Source organism: Cervus elaphus, chromosome 33 (assembly GCF_910594005.1).
Source record: "Cervus elaphus chromosome 33, mCerEla1.1, whole genome shotgun sequence".
Lineage (NCBI taxonomy): Eukaryota > Metazoa > Chordata > Mammalia > Artiodactyla > Cervidae > Cervus > Cervus elaphus.
The window spans coordinates 54,134,846-54,159,699 of record NC_057847.1 but is presented as its reverse complement, the minus strand read 5'-3'; the positions used below and the strand labels follow the sequence as shown (position 1 = coordinate 54,159,699).

The 24,854-nt window shown below is 38.5% G+C and overlaps 1 pseudogene; it reads right to left on the bottom strand.

The window, feature by feature from the left end:
- Nucleotides 1–21,453: 21,453 nt before the first annotated feature.
- LOC122688672 lies at nucleotides 21,454–21,723 on the bottom strand (annotated as a pseudogene).
- Between the last annotated feature and the right edge of the window lie 3,131 nt (nucleotides 21,724–24,854).

The following is a 24,854-nucleotide window of genomic DNA, read 5'->3' as shown; positions in this document are numbered from 1 at the left end:
GATGTGTTCCTATTCTAACAAATTCGTTGGACTACACATTAAGAAAGTCTCGTTAAAACTTCAAGGCTCTGGTTTCTGAAAGTCAAGCTTCAAGCTGGTTGGGTATCATCCATCAGTCGATTTTGAAGCATACAGGCTAAATAAACAACAGTAACAGATTGGGGAAGTGTATGCACCTGCTTATTGAGAAGATGTTAACAGGGGCAAATCTAAAATAAGAATGCATACCGCAACCTGATTTTCAAGAAGTTTTCGTGCATGCCTACACTTAAATTTGCCCATATTATCACCTAATTTTTTTTTCTTCTAGTTTTCTCTCCAAAGAATAACAACTGATGGGCATAAAGCCTCACTAACAATCTGAGAAGAAAAGAAAGAATGAAAAGACCCTATTTTAGAGTTTGAAGGAGAAGTAAACATATTTTCCCTTTAGCACTTTTTCTCCAAGAGCAACTGGCAAGAGAAGAAAACCTGAGAAGAAAGTAAGAAGCCTGGACGAACATCCTGATCTAACATGGTTCTTCACAGACAGGACTGGGTAGTGCTGCGTTCATACTTACAGGACATTGATAGGGTATTTGTCCAACTTCCGAGGACCGTAGCATAGAATGGACTCCTTGTGGTATAGAAGTGACTCAAAAAGATACTGACTGTTCCATATGACTTATTTTTGAATTTTAGTTTCATTTCATGTACATCCTAGTCCCCTAAAGAGACTTTTACATTACACTTCGATGCAGAATCTTTCCATGGACATCATGCAACTCACGTACCTTTAGAGCGTACACAAGTGTGTGTTCAGTCGTGTCCAACTCTTTGTGGCCCCTTGGACTGTACCTCACCAGGCTCCTCTGTCCATGGGGTTTTGCAGGCAAGAATACTGGAGTGAGTTGCCATGTCCCTCTTCAGGGGATCTTCCTGACCCAGGGATCAAACCCACGTCTCCTGCATCTCCTGCGTTGGCAGGTGGGTTCTTCACCGGCTGAGCTACCAAGGAAGCCCTTAAGTTTGTACAGTAAGCTTGATTATGGCACTAGTTTTACCTTAACCACACTAAGCCAAACTTGACACATTGGCCTGGGAATCTTCTCTTTCAACAAGCACTCCCAAGATTTTATATTTGCTAATACTCGAGAAAAACTTCTAGGAGAGGTATTACTTACTCTGCCTAGATATTCTTAGCACAAATTTTCCTTGTGGTAATTAGATATGGCAGGGACAAGGGTGCTCATGAACCTTTATGTGGCTCTCATCTATTTTCCACTCTCTTCTGTGGTTGGGTTGGAGCCACATAACGAGTGCTGACCAATGGGCTTGAAAAGAAATGAAATTTGTCACTCCTAGTCTAAGTTTTTAAGAGCACCTTTTCTTTTCATGGCCCTAGAAACCTCACTTTCCAAATGATGTAGCTATAAGAAGGAAGCACCCCTGGACTCTTGGAAGCTGGTCTGGAGAGTGATCGTGACCTTCAAGAGATCTCTTATGAGCTAGAGGTAAACCTTTAACAGTTAAACAGCTGAGTGGTCCAATGCAGTTAACTGTGCTATCATTGTGTAGCCTGTCCTAAAGAACACAACTGGATTTAGACATCTCTCACAATTTCAGGGACAGCTTTTAAATTTTGAACCATAATATGGCAGCAAAAGAATAATAGAGAGACTTCCCCAGTGGTATGCTTCATGACCAAAAGACCAAAACAGAAAACATAAACTGTAGAGTTTTTCAATATGTTATTGAATAAATTCAATAAAGACTTTAAAAATGGTCTACATCAGGGAAAAAAACATAAAAAAATAATAATAGAGTGAACAGTGTGCAATTTACTAAATAAATAATTTAGGAACAAATGGATATATACAAAGATCCCAAACAGTATGTTGCATGGTAGAAAAAAAAAGTATTTTATGTAGTTCAGTTCTGGTGGTGCTTTCCAACACTCCCCTAAATTAAAGAATTAATGAAATCTTTACTATACCTAGAAAGAGTATCTTTGTCCTGGTCATTTCTAGATCCTCTTTTTTCCCCCAACCTGGTTATACATCATTAACAGTCCATCTTCTAGGCTCTCGGATGGATGGAATTCCCATACCCAATACCATCAGAGGTGGATTGCTTACTTATTTGTTTTCACTGCTAAAAATTCACTCCTTAAGCACATCAACTCGTTTTATGTGTTTTAGGAGCTGATTTATGGAATTAGCCCCTAAACTTCTAATTCATTATTGCACAGATGTGTGCAATCCTCAGACAGAGAGATTCACTTCTTTGGAGAGCCCACCAAAACGGTCTGATTCATCCTTCTCATGGGTGCTGTTTTTGGGTGCTGCACTCATACACCTGGGACCAGAACCTATAGGAAGGATAAATCAGACAGCTTTGGAAGAGGGAATGAATGATGGAGGAAAATCTTCCATAGAGATCAAATGCTTTGCAAACATCACTGATCAATACTATTTGCTGAGCTACCCCTAACAGCAGAAGGCCCATTTCTGCTATTGAACCATTACAAAATCATTGTAGTTTGAGAGCTACAAAGGCACATAAAACAAGGGTAGAGAAAATCCTTTCATGAGTTCGCAAGTACTGCAGAGACTCTTTCTCGGCAGTAGCTACACCCTTGCTTTCAAATCTTATACCTGCCTCAAATCATTTTTTGAAACTAAGGGAATGTAAAACACAAGCTAGCTACAGTTTGCTTCTCCCATGAGTAGAGGACAGTTAATAACATTTCTTATATTTTAACATATCACCTTTCCCTTCATTCATAGACAAAACAGAAAGAAAAAAAAACAAAAAGTACCGTGTGCTTTTTCCTGTTGCTTTTTCAGTAATTCCAAACAAGTCCACATAACATTCATGTAGTCATGTTGTAGAACCATATGAAACAAACTCATTGAAGTCATTTTCAGTTCTATTTAATATTTATTTGTCCCCATTTTGAAATAGGGCCATGTTGCTTTTGTTCCTATAGAAGAGAAGTTATGATTTAAGAAAACTTTACAAAAGGGAAGCTGATCTTGATGTTATCAAACTTCCCTCTTTTCTTTTAGCAGAATGTTTGAGAAAATGCCAATTGGTGTAGGCTATCATCAGAACATTTCAAGATCTGTTTGCCTCTGAAAATGAACTCGTATAAAACTATCTAAACTTTTTTAACAAATTATATTCCTATCTGAATACTTAGAACCTACATTTTTCTCTGAAATAGTGAGACTCTATCAAATGTTTTAGGTGAAATCATATCATAACTAACTTCTACAGGTTCCCCCATTTTTTTGGTGGGGGACATGCATTGGTATAAACTCAGGCATTGATATTCTTTTGTGGTAAGTATTAACGAGAATGCCATTTTTGTCCAAACTGTCGCCGGATGGTTTTATAATTAGAAGATCCACTCTAAAATGAAAGTCTGAGGTTGATGAGGCAGAACCAGCTATGTTTTAAAGAGAAATTCTTATTAATACAAAATATTAGAGGACAAACAAAATCAATTTTTAGAGGCATATTAACCAAATTGTTCATTATTGTAGTAAACATTGCAAAAATCAAGAGGATGGACTGTATTAGCCATACTCAAGCAGGAGAATGAAGTACTGTGGTCTAATTTATGTACAATAATCATTCATACTAGCATTCTCATTGTTTAGGTAGTGACTCATTTTGTTCTATGTGATTCCTGTTCTCCATGATTGGCTGCTATTAAAAAATAAAAGCAATGAGAATAAAATAGGATTTTACCAGGCTAGCTTTGGGTTTTTAAAAATACCTGAACATAAACAATAAAGCAAAGATTATGAGTATTTAATAATCCTTTACCTTTACATCTTTAGTATAGGTTTGAATATTTGAAAAGTAATGTTTTTCCCCACTAAAGGACATTTGTTTTTTTTCATTCCCTCTCATCTGCTTTTCCTTCCTCCAGAGGACACTTAGTAAGATGTCTTTGGTAGCATATAATTTTAGCATTTAAAAAAGTTGAACCCAAAGATCAAGTTAGGTAAGCATAGGCTTTTGCTTGTTCATTTTGCATTCCTACCATTTGGTTTTCTTTTGGGTATAGGTGGGTGAATTAGAGGAGGGGGTATATTTCAAAGAAAGGGCTTAATAAAGTAATTTACTGTCAGCAGGTCATCATTAATAAGCAAATTTTTTCTAAATCATAAAACTGAATAAATTACAAAAGATAGGATGAAAACCACTGTCAAAAGACACAGTTTTCAAGGTGCTTTAAAAAATGATGAAAGGATCTAAATGTCAGTGCAAGAATACACAAACACAGATGAATTCATTTCTTAAAGGTGTTTCACTCTATTTTTTAATTGAATTACAATTGTCATACAATATTACATTGGTTTCAGGTGAACAACATAGTGATTCAATATTTGTATACATTATGAAATGATCACCATGGTAAGTCTAGTTATCATCTGTCACCATACAGAGTTATTACAATATTATTGACTTTATTCCTTATGCTGTACATTATATCCTCATGTCTTAGTTATTTTATAGCTGGAAGTTTGTACATCTTACTCCTTCAATTATTTTTAAGCTTCTTATTTTGGGACTTTCCAAGCATCCACAAAAACAGAGAAAATGTTACTACTATGAGTGACCCCATGAAGTCAGGAAGTGGCAATCCACTGCAGTATTCTTGCCTGGAGAATCCCATGGACAGAGGGGCCTGGAGGGCTATGGTCCATGGGGTCACAAAAAGTCGGACACAACTGAAGTGACCTAGCCCATGCACATGAGGTCATCAACGTGTTTGCTGTGCTTGATTCAGATTTAATGATTCCTATGATATGGTTTTTATTGCTGGAATATTTTTAAAGAAAATCCTGGTATTATGCTATTTCACTCCTAAATAAAATAGTATATGTCAAAAAATAAAAAGAGTATTTTCTTACGTAATCGTAACACAATAGCCACACCTAAGTATGCTTAAAATATCTATTCTCATATCCCTTAAGTCACTGTATGTTAACTATTAGCATTTTTTTAATTTGATTTTCATCTTTACTTTCTCCTTTATAGACATCCCCTCAATTAGCAAAAGAAATCCTATACTTGGATTAGGTTAATTTTAGCATATCCCTGGGCCCCTTATATGCCTTTCCCTGGCATGGTATGTTATTTAGACTCTTACACTATTTCTGAATTCTTCATTACAGTTGGCATGATACAAGAAAATTAAATTATAGTTTTGCTCAAATTCCAAAGTTTTATAGAATGTAAAAATACTGTAACTTATTTTAAAAAACAAATTAAAATGAATCCATAATCTAGCTATAACTGTATTAAGTAACCCACTAGGTAATGTCTAGGATATTTTTCCCTAGGATCCTTTGTTTGCAAATATGGAAAGCCCACTTTGGCCAAATAAAGCCAAAAAACAAATACGTAAAAATTAAAAGGTAAATGACTAGAAGGAAAGGTTTAAGTGCTAGCCTGAAAAATGACAGGAATCAGCCATTCTGGGAGAAGAGCGTTCTATGAAGCAGAATCTTGTGGGCAGTCTCCTGAAAGCACTGCTATTGTGATGAATCAGACCCATGTGTTTTCCAACCGTGTGTCACTCTGCTCTGCTCGGAGCCTCAGCCTTGCGCTATCTCCTTGGCTAGAACACAGCAGGATCCCTCAAAGCTGTCAGTCCCACCAACCCATACACACTGAGGCAGAGGTGGTTTCCCAAAGAAAATACAGACGTTCATACCAGAAGAGAGAATGAATACCTAGAAGGAAAATTCAAGTGAGGCGGGATGAGAATATAGAAACCCTTCTTCTCATTAATGACTATCCTTCATTCATATCTTATCGATGTGTCATTGAAAACCAGGCTCTCACCAACACTTACTTGGTTTTCTCTTCTGTATCTATGTTGTCCCATGAGGAGCTCCCTTTTCATTTGTCAGAAATCAGTGTTCCAAAGGCCTACAACATCTAAGCTGCCAGAATCGATGAGTTCTGTGCATCTGATGCCATCCTGCTCTCTTTTTTGGGCTGGTGAGGCTGGACTAAAAAATTCCAGTCTAATTTAAAACTTTCCGTTTCCTTTTTGGCTCAGGTTTTGCCCATTTATTTCCTTTCCTTTCAGTACACTATTAGACTAAATAATACTGATTTAAAAACATGGATCATTCCCTCTGCTCTTTTCACTGGAACTGTCGTCCCCTTCTGTACACAAACACCCCACTCACACACATGTACAGTGAATATTGGAATTTAATTGGGCCATAAGAAATTTAGTACTGTACAAGCTTGCTGTATAATGGAAGAGTTCAGAGACTATTGGTTAAAGGGATTTGGTATTTTTCCTTTAGGGCCCAAAGTTCTAGTCAATGTTTAAGATAAAAGGAAGTAAAGTTGTTTGCTCATTATTTCAGTTTCCAGGTGAGAATTTATCCACTCAGATTTTAATAAAAATGATTTGCTAAGGCAAAGGTCCTAGAGACACAACGAAAGTGATAAAACTAGAAATCTCACATGAGACCTGAGAGCTTGGACCAGTCATTTCATCTTATGAATATCGTAGTCCCACTTTACAACCACATGCAAGAGCTTCAAGCAAGCTTCTCAGTTCAGTTCAGTTCAGTCGCTCAGTTGTGTCTGCCTCATTGTGACCCCATGGACCGCGGCACACCAGGCTTCCCTATCCATCACCAACTCCCGTTGGTGCTCCAATGGTACTCCATTGAGTTGGTGTCCATTGAGTTGGTGATGCCATCCAACCATCTCATCCTCTGTCGTCCCCTTCTCCTCCCACCTTCAATCTCTCCCAACATCAGGGTCTTTGCAAATGAGTCAGTTCTTCGCATCAGGTAGCCAAAGTATTGGAGTTTCAGCTTCAGCATCAGTCCTTCCAATGCATATTCATGACTGATTTCCTTTAGGATGGACTGTTTGGATCTCCTTGCAGTCCAGACTCTCTCAAGCTGACTCCCACCTATTCCAATTGCTCTCTGATGAGTCCCCAGGCCTCCTCTGTGAGAACTTTCCTCCAGTTTACTCACCTGCCAACAAGCCCAGAGCTGGCCTGGATTTTGTCCCATTGTCCTCAGAGCTAAGTGGGCCAACACTAAACATCTAATTGTATACTTCACTCACTTTCCCTTTTCCATCTCTCTCCAGCGTTCCAGTCTGCTGGAGTACCAAAGTAAGGATAAATTTGGTCTTGCTGCAGCTAAGGAATGCGAGGAGGTGCAGAGAAAAACAGCAACTCTTGTTGTGTTTCACCTGTCCTGTCCCCTGACTAGTCACAGAACAAGAGCAAGAGATATCTAAAGGAAAAAAAAGAAGGACCTTTGTTGGTGGATAATTACAGTCTACTGAAACTCTATACAGAAGTCATTGGAGATCTTAATTTCCCAACACCATGCTTTCCTGGTTTTATGACTTTTCTCTTCTCTCTGCAAGCAGTTTTTCTTTTACCTGTATATCCCCATGTTCCCAAATATGTAAACCTTCTGGCAAGTTTCACGCCCATCCTTTTTTCTCACTACTCCCCACACATACATGCTCTCTTTAGTTGATCTCAATTGGTTATCATATCCAGGGGAAGCTACATGCTAAATTTTTTTTTCACTAGTTCTCATTATCAGTCTTAACTTAAGGTCTCATTACTTCTCTCCCGAACAGTTGCAGTGGCCTCTTGACTTGATTCCTTTCAAACAGTCTGGTCTCTGCCCAATCATGTCTCCAGAGAAATCTTTCCGGCATGCAAAGCTGTCAAAGCCCTACTCTCTCTAAACAACTCCAGTGTCGCTGCAGTAGACACAGGACAAAATCTCAGATATTTAGCATGATAAATGCAAATGGCTATGGTCTAGTCTGGGTCTCTGTGCCCCAACCCCCACCCCTAGCATAACTTTTCAGCCCAGTTATCACAAAAATACTTTCATTCCCTAACATGCCTTTTGTTGTTGTTTAGTCATCAAGTTGTGTCTGACCTTTTAGCAACCTCAAGCACCATAGCCCGCAAGACTCCTCTGTCCATGGGATTTCACTCTTTTATAATTCTGGGCCCTTGGCTTTGTAGTTTTTCATGTCAACCTTTCATTGTCTACCAGGTGACATCGATTCAATCCTCCAGAGACAACACCAAAGTTATGACACCTTCTTTTTGAAGGCTTCCATGATTTCACCAGATTATACATTTTCTCAGTGCCCTCACAGTAACCTGTCAATACTTCTATTTTAATCTCTGCTGATATGCCCATTTCTCTCAGTGGAGTGGAAACTGCTCAAATAAAGGAACTGTATTTGGGTTTCCCAGGTGGCACTAGTGGTAAAGAACCTACCGGCCAATGCAAGAGACTTAAGAGACTCGGGTTTGATCCCTGGATCAGGAAGATCTCCTGGAGGAGGGCATGGCAACCCACACCAGTATTCTTGCCTGGAGAATCTCATGGACAGAGAAGCCCGGTGGGCTACAGCCCATAGAGTCGCAAAGAGTCAGATACAAGTGGAGCAACTTAGCACACACGCATAGTCCACGTGATTTAGTATTCCTGCTAAGTAGCACAGAACTTAGAATATTGTGGGCATTATTGCTTAATAACTTAGTGAATGAGGACATGAATGGAGAGAAACTCTTCTACAAGCGTAAAAATCTATTAAGCTTGAACACACAAAAACAGAGATCTAGTACAGACTTCTTTGTTTGCAAATCACACAAATGCAACTTAAATTAGCTTAGGATAAAAGGAGGATTTACTGGAAAGACACTGGAATATCTCAGATAATTGAAAAAAGAATTTGTCAACAGAATAGTGTGAAAGAAAGTCTGGGAAGAAATTCTGCCTGTGTGTATGTGTGTTTTCTGGCATCGCTGCAGGTCATGACTCTGTTCCTCCTCACTGTAAACTTTGCTTCTTGGTTCAGTGGTTCCCATCACTAGCTGCACATTCAAATCACCTGAGGAGTTTTCCAGAAATACTACCATCTGGGTCCCACCCCAGACCAAGTTGATTATTCTTTCTGGGGGTTGGGGCCAGGGCATTTTGTAAAGGTTCCCAAGGTGATCCTAATGTGGGAAATAAAATAGGCAGTAGTTTTTGGGTTTCAGATCTCATCCTCACAGCTAACGACTGTTAGTTCTCTTTCAAAAAAATCCCCAGAGAATGAATCTTTTTGGTGTAGTTGGGTCCAAGGACTATTAGTGAATCCATCAGGACTGGTCAAGTGTGTGATGTCACCTTAAATATGGCAGCTCATTTGAAGCAATAATCATTCCAAAGATTGAAGATGATGTTTCTAGAAGATATTATTTTAACCTGTAAAATAATATCTAATACATGACAGAAAACAACAAAATTCTGTAAAGCAATTATCCTTCAATTAAAAACTTAATTAATTTAAAAACTATATTTACAACAAAATTTAAATTCATTAGGCAATAAATAATTGCTTATTAGGGGACTGAATGATAACATCTATTAAACGATGTTGTCAACTACAAATTGGCACTTGCCATCCACTTCTACAAGGATTAAATCATGCTGCTGCAGCTACTGATCTTCAGCACTCCCTGAAAGGAGGTCAGGGTGGAGAGCAGAAAGGAGACACTCTGCTCTGGACAAACTGGCAAAACAGGTCTTCAGATAGTTAGGGATTTTCACGAGCTGATTTTATGACCCCAATTCTTATATCTCCTCATATCTAGAAAAGCACTAAAGTTCTTCATGGTGACCGCTGTTCCTCATGACGAACAGAAGGCTTCTGGAAACATGTGTTTGATTGCATGCATTCTCCCTTCATCAAAATCACATATACATATATACTGACCTTCCCCCACCCCCCACCTCTTTGGAGCAGTTTCTTAGAAGCCGTCTGAGATACTGTCTCCAGGGCTGCAGTCCTCATTTTGCTCCAAATAAACCTAAACTGCAACTCTCCTGTTGTGCATTTTTTAAAGTCAACAATGTGGTCAATCAGAATGGTTAGTAAATAATGTCATAGTGTTACTAAGACATAATCCTACTAAGTTTTACTTTATTTTGTTTTTTCCTTAATTCTCTACTATCTATAAGTAATGTCAATCTTACAAAGTTTTGTTGTTTGATCACTTAATATTAGGTCAATTTAATCCTCTTTATACACAGAAACAAACACAGGCCTAATTTCACCATATGAACCAAAGTGTCAAGTTTCAGGGCAACAGGGCGGTGGCAGAGGGGAGGAACAGGAGAATAGGCACAGTGAGAATGAACTCTGAATCCTGGCGTCTGGGCATCTTGGGAGTAGTTGCTGTTAAGAAGTGTAGAAAGATATTTCCACTCATGTTCAGGCAGTAAAGTGAAGGGCAGGACAAGTTACAGGGAAGAAATTTGCCAGCAGGTAGATCTGTACTTGGGCAGAGAAGGTGTCACATTCCAGGGCTGATATTAAATAAGCCACAGGTGCCGAGACACCCCTGTCTGCCCTCTAGAAACCTCTCCTGGGGCTGGGGAACCGAGAAGCATCTGGAAGAGAGACAATAGTATATGCTATCTGGCAAACGTCTTCAACATTTCGTTCTACATTTAAAAATTTAAATATAAATGTTTTGGGAAGTGTTGCTAGTGGATACCCCTGGAAAATAGAACTGGGGAAAGGGGGACTTTCAGGCCTGCTTTATTTTACACTGTATTTTTATTTTTTTTGTGATGGTTGTCATCAGTTCAGTTCAATTCAGTTCAGTCGCTCAGTCGTGTCCGACTCTTTGCGACCCCATGAATCTCAGCACGCCAGGCCTCCCTGTCCATCACCAACTCCCAGAGTTTACTCAAACTCATGTCCATCGAGTCGGTGATGCCATCCAGCCATCTCATCCTCTGTTGTCCCCTTCTCCTCCAACATCTTTTAAACCCATCAAAATGGAAGTGAGTTTTTTAAAATAAAAAATACATTATAACCATAATGACAGAGTATAAAATTTGTATAATAACTTGGAGGAAATAATCTCTTTTTTAAATATCTAATATAATTGTTGCCTTTTTTTTTTGCCTGCACCCCTCACTTTGCATTCAGGAATCTTAGTTCCCGGACATCTCCTGGGCGCAGAGATGGAACCTGTGCCCCTTGCATTGGAAGCACAGAATTTTAACCACTAGACCACCAGGGAAGTCCCAATACAGTTATTATCTTGACTAAATAAAGTACATTGATTCTATACTAGCAGAAAAAAAAGAATCACTCTGGGAGAAGGATGGCAAAGAGAATTGATATTGGACTTGATTCTGGGTTCTTTTTTTTTTTACTTTTTTGGCGGGAAGACAACCTATAAGGTGAGGAGAAAAGGATAAGAAAACTAGGAGGGGAGTGTGGAAATCCAGCTTGTATACCTTTGTTTTCCCTAAAGCTAGTGATGTGGCCCTTGTTACCTTCAGCTATCTAGCACTGAAAAATAAAATCTCTTTATGTATTCCATGCTGTTGACAAGAAACACTGAATTTCAGTCCCTGGTGCTGAGTTCCCTGGGGATACAAACAGAACTTTCTCAGTGAAAGCCTGGCATGTTAGAAATTCACTCCTGCTTCTTTTCCTATGACTCTCTCCTGGATGAGGGGCATGGGATAAGATAGACTGTTATTATTTGTGCTACAATGCAGGAGATCTACTGTGGGAATTTAAATTCTACTGTGTATTTTAAAAATGATTATAAAAAGGCATTCAGGTACAGCAGGCCTTGTGCTCCGTTTATAAAGGTTTGAGCAAATAAGCAAACAAATGACTGGACCGTTGTTATTGAATCTGGGTCCCCAAGGCCCAATACTTCCTCTGAATACATACATATGAGCTCCTGACTTTAGTGGGAGTCATGACTCACAGCTGAGAGCAGAACTTGGCCTTTGAATTCCTGCTACGGGGCTTTCAGGAAGAAAGAAAGAACATGAAAAAAAGGGGGAAACAGTCTTGAATTTTATTCAGGGCTGAGTTACTGAGGTCTGTAATTCCTCGCCTCTGCCCAGTCATCCAGCCTAAGAAAGGCGCTTATTGCCCACCTCCACTACAGTGGAAGCCATACTGAAAGTTCCACATCTGAAGAAGCAGATGGATTTAGCAAACACCTTCCCACAAATATTTTTCAGATACTTGCCTCTCTCTCGATGAGTAAAGTTTTCTTTCCAGTTGCTCTCCTTTTTGTCAGTTCCACTTCCAGTATTGTTCTGTTCAGGTTGCTGGGAGGCAAGTGAGGAGCAGGGGAAACACAGTTCTGGGAGAGGAAGGAGGGGTCAGGGGGCCAAGAAAAGCCTGAGGAACCTGACCTGGGGAGCAGAGAGACACAGATGACCTAGAGGAAAACAGTGGAGCAGGAGATAAAATAAGAGCATTCAGGGGAAGGGGTTAGCAAGATAAGGAGTTCAAGGGACAAACATGAATAGAGGAAAAACAAGAATGAAAGGATGTAAGGATCACTAGGTAAATAGTGAAAAAGAAAATATTCTCACTTCATTTTTTTTAAAAGGTATTATAAGATCTGCTCCCCCAACTTTCTCTTGAGCATGTTTTTATTGACTCTAAGCTAGCAATGTTGTAAAAGTCAACAAATACAGTCATCAGCTTCATTTTTTTCTCCAGAACAAAATAGTTTGTTGACTATGTTTATTCTAATAAATGTAATGGAGAGGGTTTGAGTTAAAAATTAATTTTTATGAAAGCATGACTGATTATTATGCAATCAATTATCATTACATGTAGAGTTTCATAATCAAGAAAAAATTTAAGGTTCATGTATTAAATTTTCAAGAGTAGGATATCCCTATTTAACAAAAATAGGCATTTTTTTTCTCAGAATAACCCCAATAGAATACAGTTTATTCATTCATTCATCCAACTAATATTTACTCCTTGTTCTAAATATTGGAAATACAAAGTAGAAAAAGACATCGAGATTTATAATTTAGTAGGAAGAGGGAGATCAATCAGTGATTGCACCACACATTGGCAATCTTCCCAGGTGGTGTTAGTGGTAAAGAACCTACCTGCCAACGCCGGAGACAAGAGACACAAGTTCAGTCCTTGGGAAGATTCCCCTGGAGAAGGAAATGGCAACCCACTCCAGTACTCTTGCCTGGAGAATCCCACGGACAGAGGAGCCTGGAGGGCTACAGTCCATGGGGTCACGAGGAGTCAGTCATGATTGAAGTGACTCGGCACATGCGGGCAGAGGGAGGGAGAGAAAATTATATTCAAGACTTGTGTGAGCACAGACTGAAGGAGGATGTCAAATGAGGATCAATACCTGAGATGGCTTCCTGAAGATGATGCCTGAGGTAGATGAAAGAGTGATGAAAGTTGTGTTACAGAGAAGAAAGTAAAGATAGATAAGACATGGTACTCCAAGAACAAATTGAGTGTGTAAACATAGGGAGAATTAAATGAAGGAGGTAGTGGGAGATAAAACTGAAAGATAAACAGGACAAGATTAGAAAGGCTTTCTGCACTAAGCAAAGGTATTCTGACTTGACCCTGAATGGTGTGAGAGACTATTTAGAACATTACACATCCGATTGATCTGAGCAGGTGTATGTTTTAGAGAATTCATCTGAAGCACAGTGAATTGAAAAGGGCTAGACTAGAGGCAAGGAATCCAGTTAGGAGGTTGCTGCAGTAATTCAGGAAGATAGTGGTTTGCTTAGAGAATTACTATAGATTTAGAGGACATAGACGGATTTGAATATATTTAAGAGTTAGAACTGACTAAAATTGGTGGCTGACTAAATGTTAGGAATGAAAAAGAATAGGAAGTTGAGCATGACATGACTTTACAATGTATATAAGTTTGTACATAAATTAAATATTATATCTAGATAGACACAATACATTGAGGGTTTCATCTCTTGGTAGTGGGATTAGGAGTGGTGGAGGGGTCCAAGTTTTCATGTCCGGGAATCTGGGTAGATGGCAGTTTATTCATCAAATTAAGGTGAAATTTTAAAAACAGAATTCAAAATATATGGAACCTAGGAGGAGCAGCAAGTTTTAAAGGAAACTATTTGCCTTAAGGCCAATGAATTGAAAAGCGACTAAGCTCAGGATAACAGTAAAAGCTGGAACTCCAGGAGACAAGATGTGAGTTCTTGAAAGAGGCTGGGAAGTTAACAGAAAGCTGGGAGAAAAGCCCAGGAAAAGTGCCATCACAAAAGTACAGGAAGGAGTGAGTTTCTAGCTGAGGTGGTGAACAGTGGCTCATGCCACAGACAGATCAAGTCACATAATGACGGAAAACCACCCAGTGGGATGGTTGTAAACTTAAGAACAGGAGTGTAGACTCTTTTTTCAAAAAGCTTCACCTGTGAAAGAGAAGTGATTGTAGGCAAGGGATTTCTCATTATCATCATCATTATTATGACTACTACTACAATGATGAAAGAGACTTAAGGATCTTTATATGAAAAGGAAAAGTAGTAGGGGAGGAACTAGAGATTTAGTTAACAGAGAATGATGGATGCAACAGAGTTCTTGCGAACAGCGAAGAGGGGGAATATCTTACCAATGCCCTGAGGCTTCCCTCATAGCTCAGTTGGCAAAGAATCTGCCTGCAATGCAGGAGACCTGGGTTCGATCCCTGGGTTGTTAAGATCCCCTGGAGAAGGGAAAGGCTACCCACTCCAGTATCCTGGCCTAGAGAATTTCATGGACTGTGTAGTCCACGGGGTCACAAGGAATCAGACACAACTGAGCGACTTTCGCTTCACTTTCAATGTCCTGGACAACTCTAAGGGGCACAAAGCATGTTGTCCTCTGTGAGTAATAAATGTGGATTTAGCCAACTAAAGCACGACTCTAGGGGTTACCATTTACACAGAATACAACTTGTGTCTCCAGAGTTGTGCATGGCTGGCAACCCTGGAAATGCAGAGCATACATGGAGGAATTGCTCAATTCACCTTTATTCCCCTGAGTGACAGTTAAACTGCGTCTAACCCATTGAAGCTCTTCATACTGAGATCAAGGGTAACTATTAGGTGCTCACACTATTTGACAAGTACAATTGACAAAGAAGTAGAGCTTAGTGCTCTGTCTCACCAACCCAATTATCTTTCAGTACCATTCAACACACATTTATTGAGCACGCCTATGCCTCACTCAGGAGTATGCTAGGCTTTAAGGAAAGCAGAAAAGATGCTAAACAGTCAGTAGCCTCAAACTAATTATAACCTGGTTTGAAAGACAAAACATATCTACTCACTCAAACTGTTAGGAGATACTGCAAAATAATGTGTGAGCGAAACAAACGCTAAAGGTTAAAAGAGTTTCATTTAATTGAGAGAAAAGGAAATTTAAGATCATCTTGTTTACTGGTTTTCAAACTGTGCTTCCTGGAACCCTGGGGCTTCGTGGCGTTGTTGCAGGAGTTTCACAAAGAATGATGTATTCTCTGCCAAACACTGAAGATTTAAATTGCTCCTGGAGGTTCACCACGGCAATGTTTGTAATAACAAAAAATTAGAAACAAACTAAATGTCTTTCAATAGGGGTCTAAGTAAATTATGGTGCCTTCATACAATAGCATACTAAATAGTTGCTTTTAAAGGAAAAAGAAATCTGTATGTATTGTTAGAGAAAGATGTTCAAGATCTATAATTAAGTGGAAAATGTAAGTTGCAGAAAAATATGCATAATGTAATCCTATGTGTATAAAACAAGAGATATGTGTATGTACATGCATGTATATAGATGTGCATACCTTGTTTATACATTAAGTATTATTTCTGGAAAGATACAATGTATTGAGAGTTTCTCTTGGTGAGGCTGGGAGGCTGGGAGTGGTATTGAGAAGAAATAGAAAATTATCAATCTAGGCTAAACTTTATTTTATTGAGAGAAAGGAATTTTTTTGAGATTGAGGAAACTTTATTGAGATTGAGGAATACTGTGACTTATCCTAGGTCACACAGGCAGTATTAGTCAAAACCAAAACTGAAACCCAATCTCTGGATCTGTTATTTACTTCTCGCCCTACTTCAGGACAAGATAACTATGGACAGGAATCGTTTACAGAAGCAGTCAGTATTTCTTGCCTCTATTTCCAACATCCCCCCTCTTTCTCTATCACAATTCATCTCTCATTTATTTCCTATCCTGTACACACTAGCTTTTCTCTTTCATATGTCCAGTTGACTCATCAAGCAGGGCTGCTCAAAGTATCTATGAACTGTTGTACTGAAGAGGATTTTAGGCCATGAAGGACCAAGTCTGTCTTCTCTTTGGGCCATGGGGCAGCCAATGGGAGACACATTTAGTGTGTACTGGTTCAGTTGAAATCCCCATAGAGTTCACAGGTTCCCTGGGCAACAGCGGTTCCATACCCAAGCAGGAGATGCCTCTAGGTGTGATTTTGCTCTGCTCTCCCTCCATGTGGGACCTCAGGTAATTTGCAGGGCTCTTCCGTGCCCAAGTTTCCACATTTGTAAACAGGGACATTGTTTGAGCCTCTCACCTTACTCTGGGTTGCTGAGAAAATAGAATGATAGAATGGACATTGGGCTGTAATATTTCTTATCATTTTAGGGGGGATAATATATTATGATAGAGTCAGAATCCAAGCTCTGTCCCTCCCTAGTGTGTGGCTTTAAGCAAGTTGTATGCCTCTGCATACAGCCTTTTTCTGTTAAATGAGAATGAGCCCCTGGTGGCTCAGTGGTAAAGAATCCGTCTGCCAATGTAAGAGACACAAATCAGATCCCTAGGTCTGGAAGATCCCCTGGAGAAGGAAATGGTAACCCACTCCAGTATTCTTGCCTGGAAAATCCCATGGACAGAGCAGCCTGGAGGGCTATAGTCCATTGGGTCACAGAAGAGTTGGACCTGACTTACCAAGTATGACAACAACAATAACCCCTAACTCCTAGAGTTACTTTCAGGCATAAATGAGATAATGGATACAAAGGGTTTAGCTCAATGTTTGACACAGGAAGCACTCAAATATGGTTAGTTTTTTACTATTTCATTGTTGTTACATTTTAAAATGTTATTTGCTGTGTGTTTGGATCTATCCATAGAAGGTCACTTCAACCTTGTCTCATTTTAGAGTCATTAATATTATTCCAAATTCTCCTGTGAACATTAAGCAAACCAAGAAATCCATTTTACGTCAAGAAATCAAGCTATTACTTCTGTTAAGTTATGTAAGTATTTATTTTTATTAAGCAAATATCATGTGCAAGATTCCAGGCTAGGCTTTGGGGATACAGAATGAAAATGATACTGTCCCTGCTCTCAAAATGTTTTGATTCCAGTGGGTTCATCTGTCATTCTCAAACTCAAGTGATGGTTCCTGGCCCAGGCAAAACTAATGGTATACCTTGTAGACACAGGATGAAGCATAGCCATGCCAGCAACAATTGATTTGCAGGCCACAGAGGCAGCTTGAATTATATAACTCAGATTTCCTCCAACTTTTTGATTTCAGGATCTTCTTACACTCTAAAAGGTATCAAGGATCCTAATAAGCTTTCTAAAATATGGGTTAGAGTTAGGAAACTGGACAGATTCTTGCAAAATAATGAAACTGTGCCACTATCTTATACCATCCACAAAAATTAACTCAAAATGGATTAAAGATTTTAAGACCTGAAACTGTAAAATTCCAAGAAGATGACCAGGGGGTTAACTCCTTGACAGCTATCTTGGTAATGATTTCTTTCTTTCTTTTTTTTTTTAAATTTTGGCACCAAAATCAAAGGCAACAGAAGCAAAAATAAACAAGTGGGACAACATCAAACTAAAAAACCTGCACAGCAAAGCATCATCAAGAGAATTAAAAGACAACCTATGGAATGGGAGAAAATATTTGAAAATCATATCTCTGATAAGGGGTTATTATCCAAAATATATAAAGACTCATAAATTCCAGTAACAAAACAAAGATCCCCAAATAATCTAATTAAAAATGAACAGAGGAACTGAATAGACATTTTTCCAAAGAGGACATAGAAATGGCCAAAAGGTACATGAAAAGATGCTCAACATCACTAATTTTTAGGAAATGCAAAGCAAAACCACAATGAGGTACCATATCATGCCTGTTAGAATGGCAGTCAAGAAGGGGACAGAGGATAACAAGTGTTTGGTAAGGTAACTGGAGAAAGAGGAACTCGTCCACTATCAGTGGGAATATAAATTGTTGCAGCCACTGTGAAAAACAGTGTGGAGGTTCCTCGAAAGATTAAAAACAAAACCATGATACAGCAATTTCACTTCTGGGTATATGAAAAAGGAAATGAAAACAGAGTATATGAGGAATATCCATCAATAGAAAAATTGATAAAGAGTATGACACCCTCACAGTGGAATATTATTGAGAAAGGAGAAAAATTCTGAGACACCATAGATGGACCTCGAGGGCATTATGCTAAGTGAAATAAGCCAGATAAAGACACATACCACATGGAATACATACGTGGAATCTGAATAAAAAGTCAAACTCATGGAAACAGAGAGTAGAAAAGTGGCTACCACCTAGAGGGACAGAGGAGATAGGGAGAGGTTGGTAAAACAGTTCAAACTTTCAGCTATAAAATGAATAATATCTGGGGATTTGATGTATAACATAGTGACTATAGTTGATAACATTGCATTGTATAATTGAAATATACTAAGAGAATGGAACTTAAATGTTCTCACCAAAAAAAGAAAAAGGAAAAAAACAAAAGGATAAACATGTGAGGTGATGGAAATGTTATTTAACTTGGTAGAAGAAGTCCTTTCATGGTGTATATAAGTATCAAGTGACAACAATTTTTAATATCTTAATATCTTTTAATATCTTGAAGTTTGTCAATTATATCCCAACAAAAGTGAAATAAAATAAAATATAAAATAGTGTTATAGTTATTGTTGTTAATTGTATTAGAAATTAAAGCAGAACCATTTAAAATATTTATTCTAACTAACATGTTAATTATCATTCATATTAACATATTAAATAATCTATTAATTAAATTAAAATTTAAAATTATTAAAAATAAGAATAAACCAATTACATGTTAATAAAAATAACATTTTTGAAAAATAACTTATAGCTATGGCTGTTATAGAATAGATGATAACTTGTTGAGTTTAACTTATCTTTGGAGAAGAAGAAAGTGAAAAAATGACTTATTCCATGATGGTGAATAGACTCTTCTAGCAGTGGTACCAGGATGACTATTCATGATGTGTGATTCAGTCATATGTATACCCATCCAGACATCTTTGTGGCTTAGGTTTTGAGGCTATCAATCTTATCCCAACCTCACACTGTCCTCTTTTTCTCTGTCATTGAGAATTGCCTGTTCAAGGATGTTCCTAAGGGATTAAGGTTATATGTTGAGTAATGGAGAAAGCCGAATCACTTGGAAATTCTGACGTTTGGGTTTTCTAGCCAAAGACGTTGGATGAGACATTATTAGCAGCCATAAATGTAGCCTGAGACAGACAGAGCATAGCCTCAGCACCATGCAGGAAGACAGAGGAGATTAACTTTCTAAAATTCCACTTTCATTAAAAGCAGTTCAACAACCAAATCCAAACATCACATTGCCACCTTGCTTCTTGTCAGTTAGTCTTACTTCGCTCAAAACACTGTGAGTTTCCTAAGCCTGAACATGTTTCTTATAATTCTGCTCTTTCCCTTTTTCTTGAACATAATGTTTAACTCAGTGTTAAATACTTAGCTGGTCTAACGTATCCAAAGTGAAAGCCATCGCCTTCTTTCTGCTGTTTTCTTCTCTATATCCCAGTGGCTATGTATAGTATCATCATTTCCCCAGCTATCAAGGATAGAAAAACGTAGTCATCTTTGATTTTTTTTCTCCTTCTCTCTACTGGGTCTAGTTTTACAAAAAGTCTGAACACGATGAGGTAGAAACATGTAATGATTTTGCAGTTCACTGTTTTCAACAATGTTCTGCTGATCTTCCCTTCTCTCTCCCTTAAAACATCCTCAGCTGATCACACAGACTTTGGTTACTTTTTGTAGCTCAGAACTGACTCATTTCAGTTACCTAAAAGTCTAATCCAGGTCAAATCTACCTTAACTTTTGTTTCTGACTCATATTACGTCACCTAACCTACAGATCAAGTTTGCCCCAGCTCTGGAGTGACCCCAGGTGGAGGGTCCGGCCCCAAGTTGGGAGCCTCTTACCATTCCTAAGTGGAATCTTAGGACTTTGATAATTAGTGAATGGCTGTGTGTCTCCTCTTCATCCCTTTCCATGTGGAAATGTTTATTGAGATTATCCTGCTCTTGTCTCTTTACTGTATATTAGGTGTGTAGGGGGAAAAAGCTTATTATTTCATGTACAGGTCTTTGGATCAAAATGGACATCATCCAGACCGAATGTAGAGTATCACAAGGTCTTGAACTTTGGGCCTAGTCTCATAAATAGATAGGAATTTTGGATTGTCTCTTGTGGGGACAGGATAAATACAGGGTGCAGAAAGGAGGGAATGGTATTATGCTATCAAAGGGGTAGAGGGTGACAGAATGTATTCTTTTTTAAAAAATTTTTATTGGAGTATAGTTGATCTACAATGTCGTGTTAGTTTCAAGTAAACAGCAAAGTGAATCAGTTTTGCATGTACATATGTACTCTTTTTTAGGTTCTTTGCCCATATAGGCCACTACAGAGAACTTAGTAGTGTTTCCTGGGTGTTATTTAGTGGTATTTAGTAGTGTTCCCTACAGGAGGTTGATAGATTGTATTCTTGTTCACAATATTTGCCGCTCCTCCCTCAGGGAAACTACACATGCCTGCCCAATGACCCCAGGTTTGCCCATGTGACTTACAGTGGACAACAAAATAAGGGCAAATGTGGTATGTGCCATTTTTGAACAGAAGAACCGAAATACCTAAAATCACGATACTCAGACCCCAGAGTGAAGAGAACTCCTAGCAGAGCCCCAGTTGAGCCCCATCAGACCTCAGCCTACATGTAATGTGAACCAAAAACAGGTTTAGTGCCATGAGCTACCAACACGAGGGGGCTGTTTGTTATCACTTACAACAGCTAAACTTGCTAGACCTAAGTTGCTTGCATCCTTCAATGGCTTGCTTGTCTTGTGTTTCCTCTCCTCCTCAGCCTTTGATTATTTAAGGCCACTAAGTTGAAACTGGATGGACTTTGCATTGAATCCTTGCTCCATCATGATTTATTTGTGTGATCTTGGGCAAGTTACTTGACTTCTCCTCTCATCAGGGCATCTTAAAAATGAAGCAAAGGATATTAGGATATTATTTTGATTAAATAATTAATATCTCATCCATGTCTGGCATAATAAAAGCACTGGATAACAGTTTTCTACTCAACTCTATTTTTTTCACCCAAGAGGTGGGTAGAATTCATCATTGATTTAATTTTTTTGTTTTTGTTGCTCTTGGAATTTCCCAGGGACACTTCTTTTTTTTTTCCCCCCAACGTTTCATATTTATTACTGAGTCTCAGACTGATAGTGAGGAAATAAGAAACATCAGGAGCCAAGCATTACAGTAGTCGTGTTCTCACGGTGATTTGGCTGCTTAAAAAAGTGGTCTTAACATGTGTGCCACTTTTATGTGCGGCTTCTTATAGACCCAGCTTGGTTCTTCTCCAATGTCTTCTCTTGGAGTTGTACCTGATTTTATTGCCAGTTTTCATTCAAATCCATTGAGGAATGGGATGATTCTGCTTTTGTTTCTTGGCCAGGAAGCGCTTGATCCTGAAAGTCTTATGAGAAGCCATGGTGAGGAGAGAACTCAACCACACATAGGATGGCGGAGAAGAGAAAAGACTCCCAGGAACACTTCTAGCTTCTGCTTTTTACTTCAAAGATTTAAGAAATATGGTTACTACTTCCAAATATGTGCTATTCTTACTAGTAGGAGATCTAACTTACGCTGTTCTCCCCCTCCACCTCTGAAGTCTCTATGCACTTTATTTGTAATTTCACAATATAATAAAGCTACAGGCTTTTGTATTTAAGACTCATCCTCATCCCCATATGCTATATTCTAAGTTCTATGAAAGCAGAAACTATATTTTACTGCTGATAACTGTGCAGGACCTAGAATACTGTCATATATGACAGTTCACAAAATCAGTAAATAAATGATGAAATTAGTTTAAGGTTATTTGGGCGTGTGTGTGTGCTCAGTCACTTCAGTTGTGTCCAACTCTTTGCAATCCCTTGGACTGTAGCCTGCCAGGCTCCTCTGTCCATGGGATTCTCCAGACAAGAATACTGGAGTGGATTGCCATGCCCTCCTCCAGGGGTCTTCCCGACCCAGGGATCAAACTTGAGTCTCCTGCAATGCAGGAAGATTCTTTACCCACTGAGCCACCTGGGAAGCCCTCAAGGCTATTTGAGTACAGAGATTTTTCTTTGAGTATGTGCCCCACTGATCTATCAAAATAGAGAAGCTTTATGTCTCAATCTTCCATAGACAGACCTTCTTGGAAGAGGCCTGACTGGTTCCCTTCACAAATTATGGCATGTGTCTGAGTGAGGCATGCAGAGCAAAGGCTCTCATTTAAAATATTTTCTCATGGTTAGAAAATATCATTTGGAAACTTAAAAGCTGTAGACGGTTTTTTAAAAATAAATAAAAAATTTTGAATTGTACATTGCTTTTGTTTTTAACCAAACTGAAGTTCCTAGCTGATTTCTGTTTGTTTGTTTTCTCTGGGAACCAAGTAGCTTCACTACACCCAAGCGTGTATCATTTCACGACAATGACTCAGAAAGCAGTGCAGATGTCATGGCTTACCTAGTCCCTAAAAAATGCCTACCATGCAGGAAATGAAATAAGGTTCCTGGACTCAGCAGAAATGGGGTGAGGATAAAGAGGCTGCTTTGAATTTGTGGGCTTTCCCAAACTGCTTTGGAAATATCTCATGCAAATCCAAACAGTATCTGGGTCACAGATAGTTTTTGACCAGTAACTTCTGAATATACTTTTGGTCTTCTAAAATATATAGAGGTAATGGACCTATTTGGAAGATAAAATAATTTGAATAATTTAGATAGTTTGATACCTTTCTACCAATAAGGATCTTTTTCCTAACTGTCATTCTAGGAACAATTTTTCAAGGCCAAAATTCTATCGTGCTGAGCAACAAATAAAATCCAGTCATCTAGTGCTTTTACCAACAACTTAAATATGCACGACCTATTGTTTCTGAATATGTCTTTTTTGTGCCTATATATATATATATATATATATAACAATTTAGTCCAGCTTTTAAACCAAGAAACAGCTTGCTGAAAACATGAATTGTATCATTGTATTTGACAAAACATTCAGTCTGTAACTCATTACTTTAGAAGCCTGTCAAAAGCTATTTAGAAACTTTTTCTTTAGTCTTGGTAATAACAAACCAAAAGTACCTAGAATTCTATGGGACATAGACTGTCAGGAAATGTTGAATGCACCATTTTGTTGGGGAAAGCAGAGACTTTTACAAGAAGACTTCAATATGCAAATAGAGAAAAGTTTAAAATATGCAAATTAAAAAGATTTAAGAAAGGGAAGGATTTAAGAAGAGAGAAATCAACATGCAAAGCAAATTATTTCATACCTCATTTTGACACCCTGGCTTGGATACTATTCTGAAAATGGGGTTGTTAAATGTCTGCCATGATAGAGAAGTTTTTCGGGGGAAATCCCAAAGATGACCACAGCCTAAAAATGCACAGCTTAGAGGGGAGTTTCCAATGGACTTGGCCATTGGCCAAGCCCCAGGTCACTCATTCAAATTACTCCCCACAGTACAATTAAATGCTTGCCCTGGTCTAGCATGGCACTTATGCATAGAAAATAGGAGTTAGCACGAGGAGTCCTCCAGCAGGAGAAATGAACTGTGAAGGAGAGAGCAAGAGTCTTACTCAAGGACCTCAACTAATATACTGCTGAAGATTATCAGCTCTTACTGAATTTGCATCTACATGTTATAGCTTGCCTATTTGGGGCTCCGGTAAAAACCAGCACCAACAAATGACTATAAGATTGTTCGTCATACAATACAGTTTTTTTCTTTTTCTAATTTGTGGGAAAGGTGAAGAACCATCTGTAGGCATCTTTTATATATACGCAGTAGGCATACAGAAAGTGAAAAGGAGAAAAAAATAAACTTTCAGACTAAACATCATGACATTTTGACACTGAGTACTTTACTGACATTTTAGTTCCCACCATCACATTTCAAGTCAAGTGTAGAAGTGTTTTATCCAGTAACAACAAAGCAAAAATAGAGCAAGAATGGGGCTTGGAGTCTGATGGACTTGAGCTTAAATACTGCTTCTGATTATGGGCAAATCATTGAAATTTTGTGAGCCTCGGTTTCCTCATCTTCAAGATAAAAATGAATGCTAATACGTTTCTCTTTCAGTTATTGTGAGATTGAATGATCTGAATTAGAGAACCAGACTACATCTCTCAAAGACATGAAATCTGACTTTTTTTTTATGTTCCCAATGGTTGGCAAAGAGTAGACATTTATAAACGTTTAATGTACGAGTGAACAAATGACATAGTAAAGCATTAGCAGGTACAAGCCTGGCTCAATAAATGTAAGTGCTCAACAAACATTACTTTTCTCTGGGTAAGGTAGCAGTGCGATTACTTGCAAAGTGCAGCATTAGATATTAACTCACTCCCTCCACACCAGGACTTAAATTTTGACCTAGATGAGAATAAAACAGGCAACATTGCCAAGTATAGAATTGCCATTTGAGGGGAAATGTAGTGAAGAACAAACTTTATCATGACAAAATCTTTTGCATAAGTGAGATATCATTTTTCTGCTGAATTCTGCAGTTTGGCCATGGGGACGCAGTTGTATTCTCTCAGTAATTATTTATTCCTTTAAATGAACACCTAGTTTTTTGGGGAATTTGTTCAAGATAA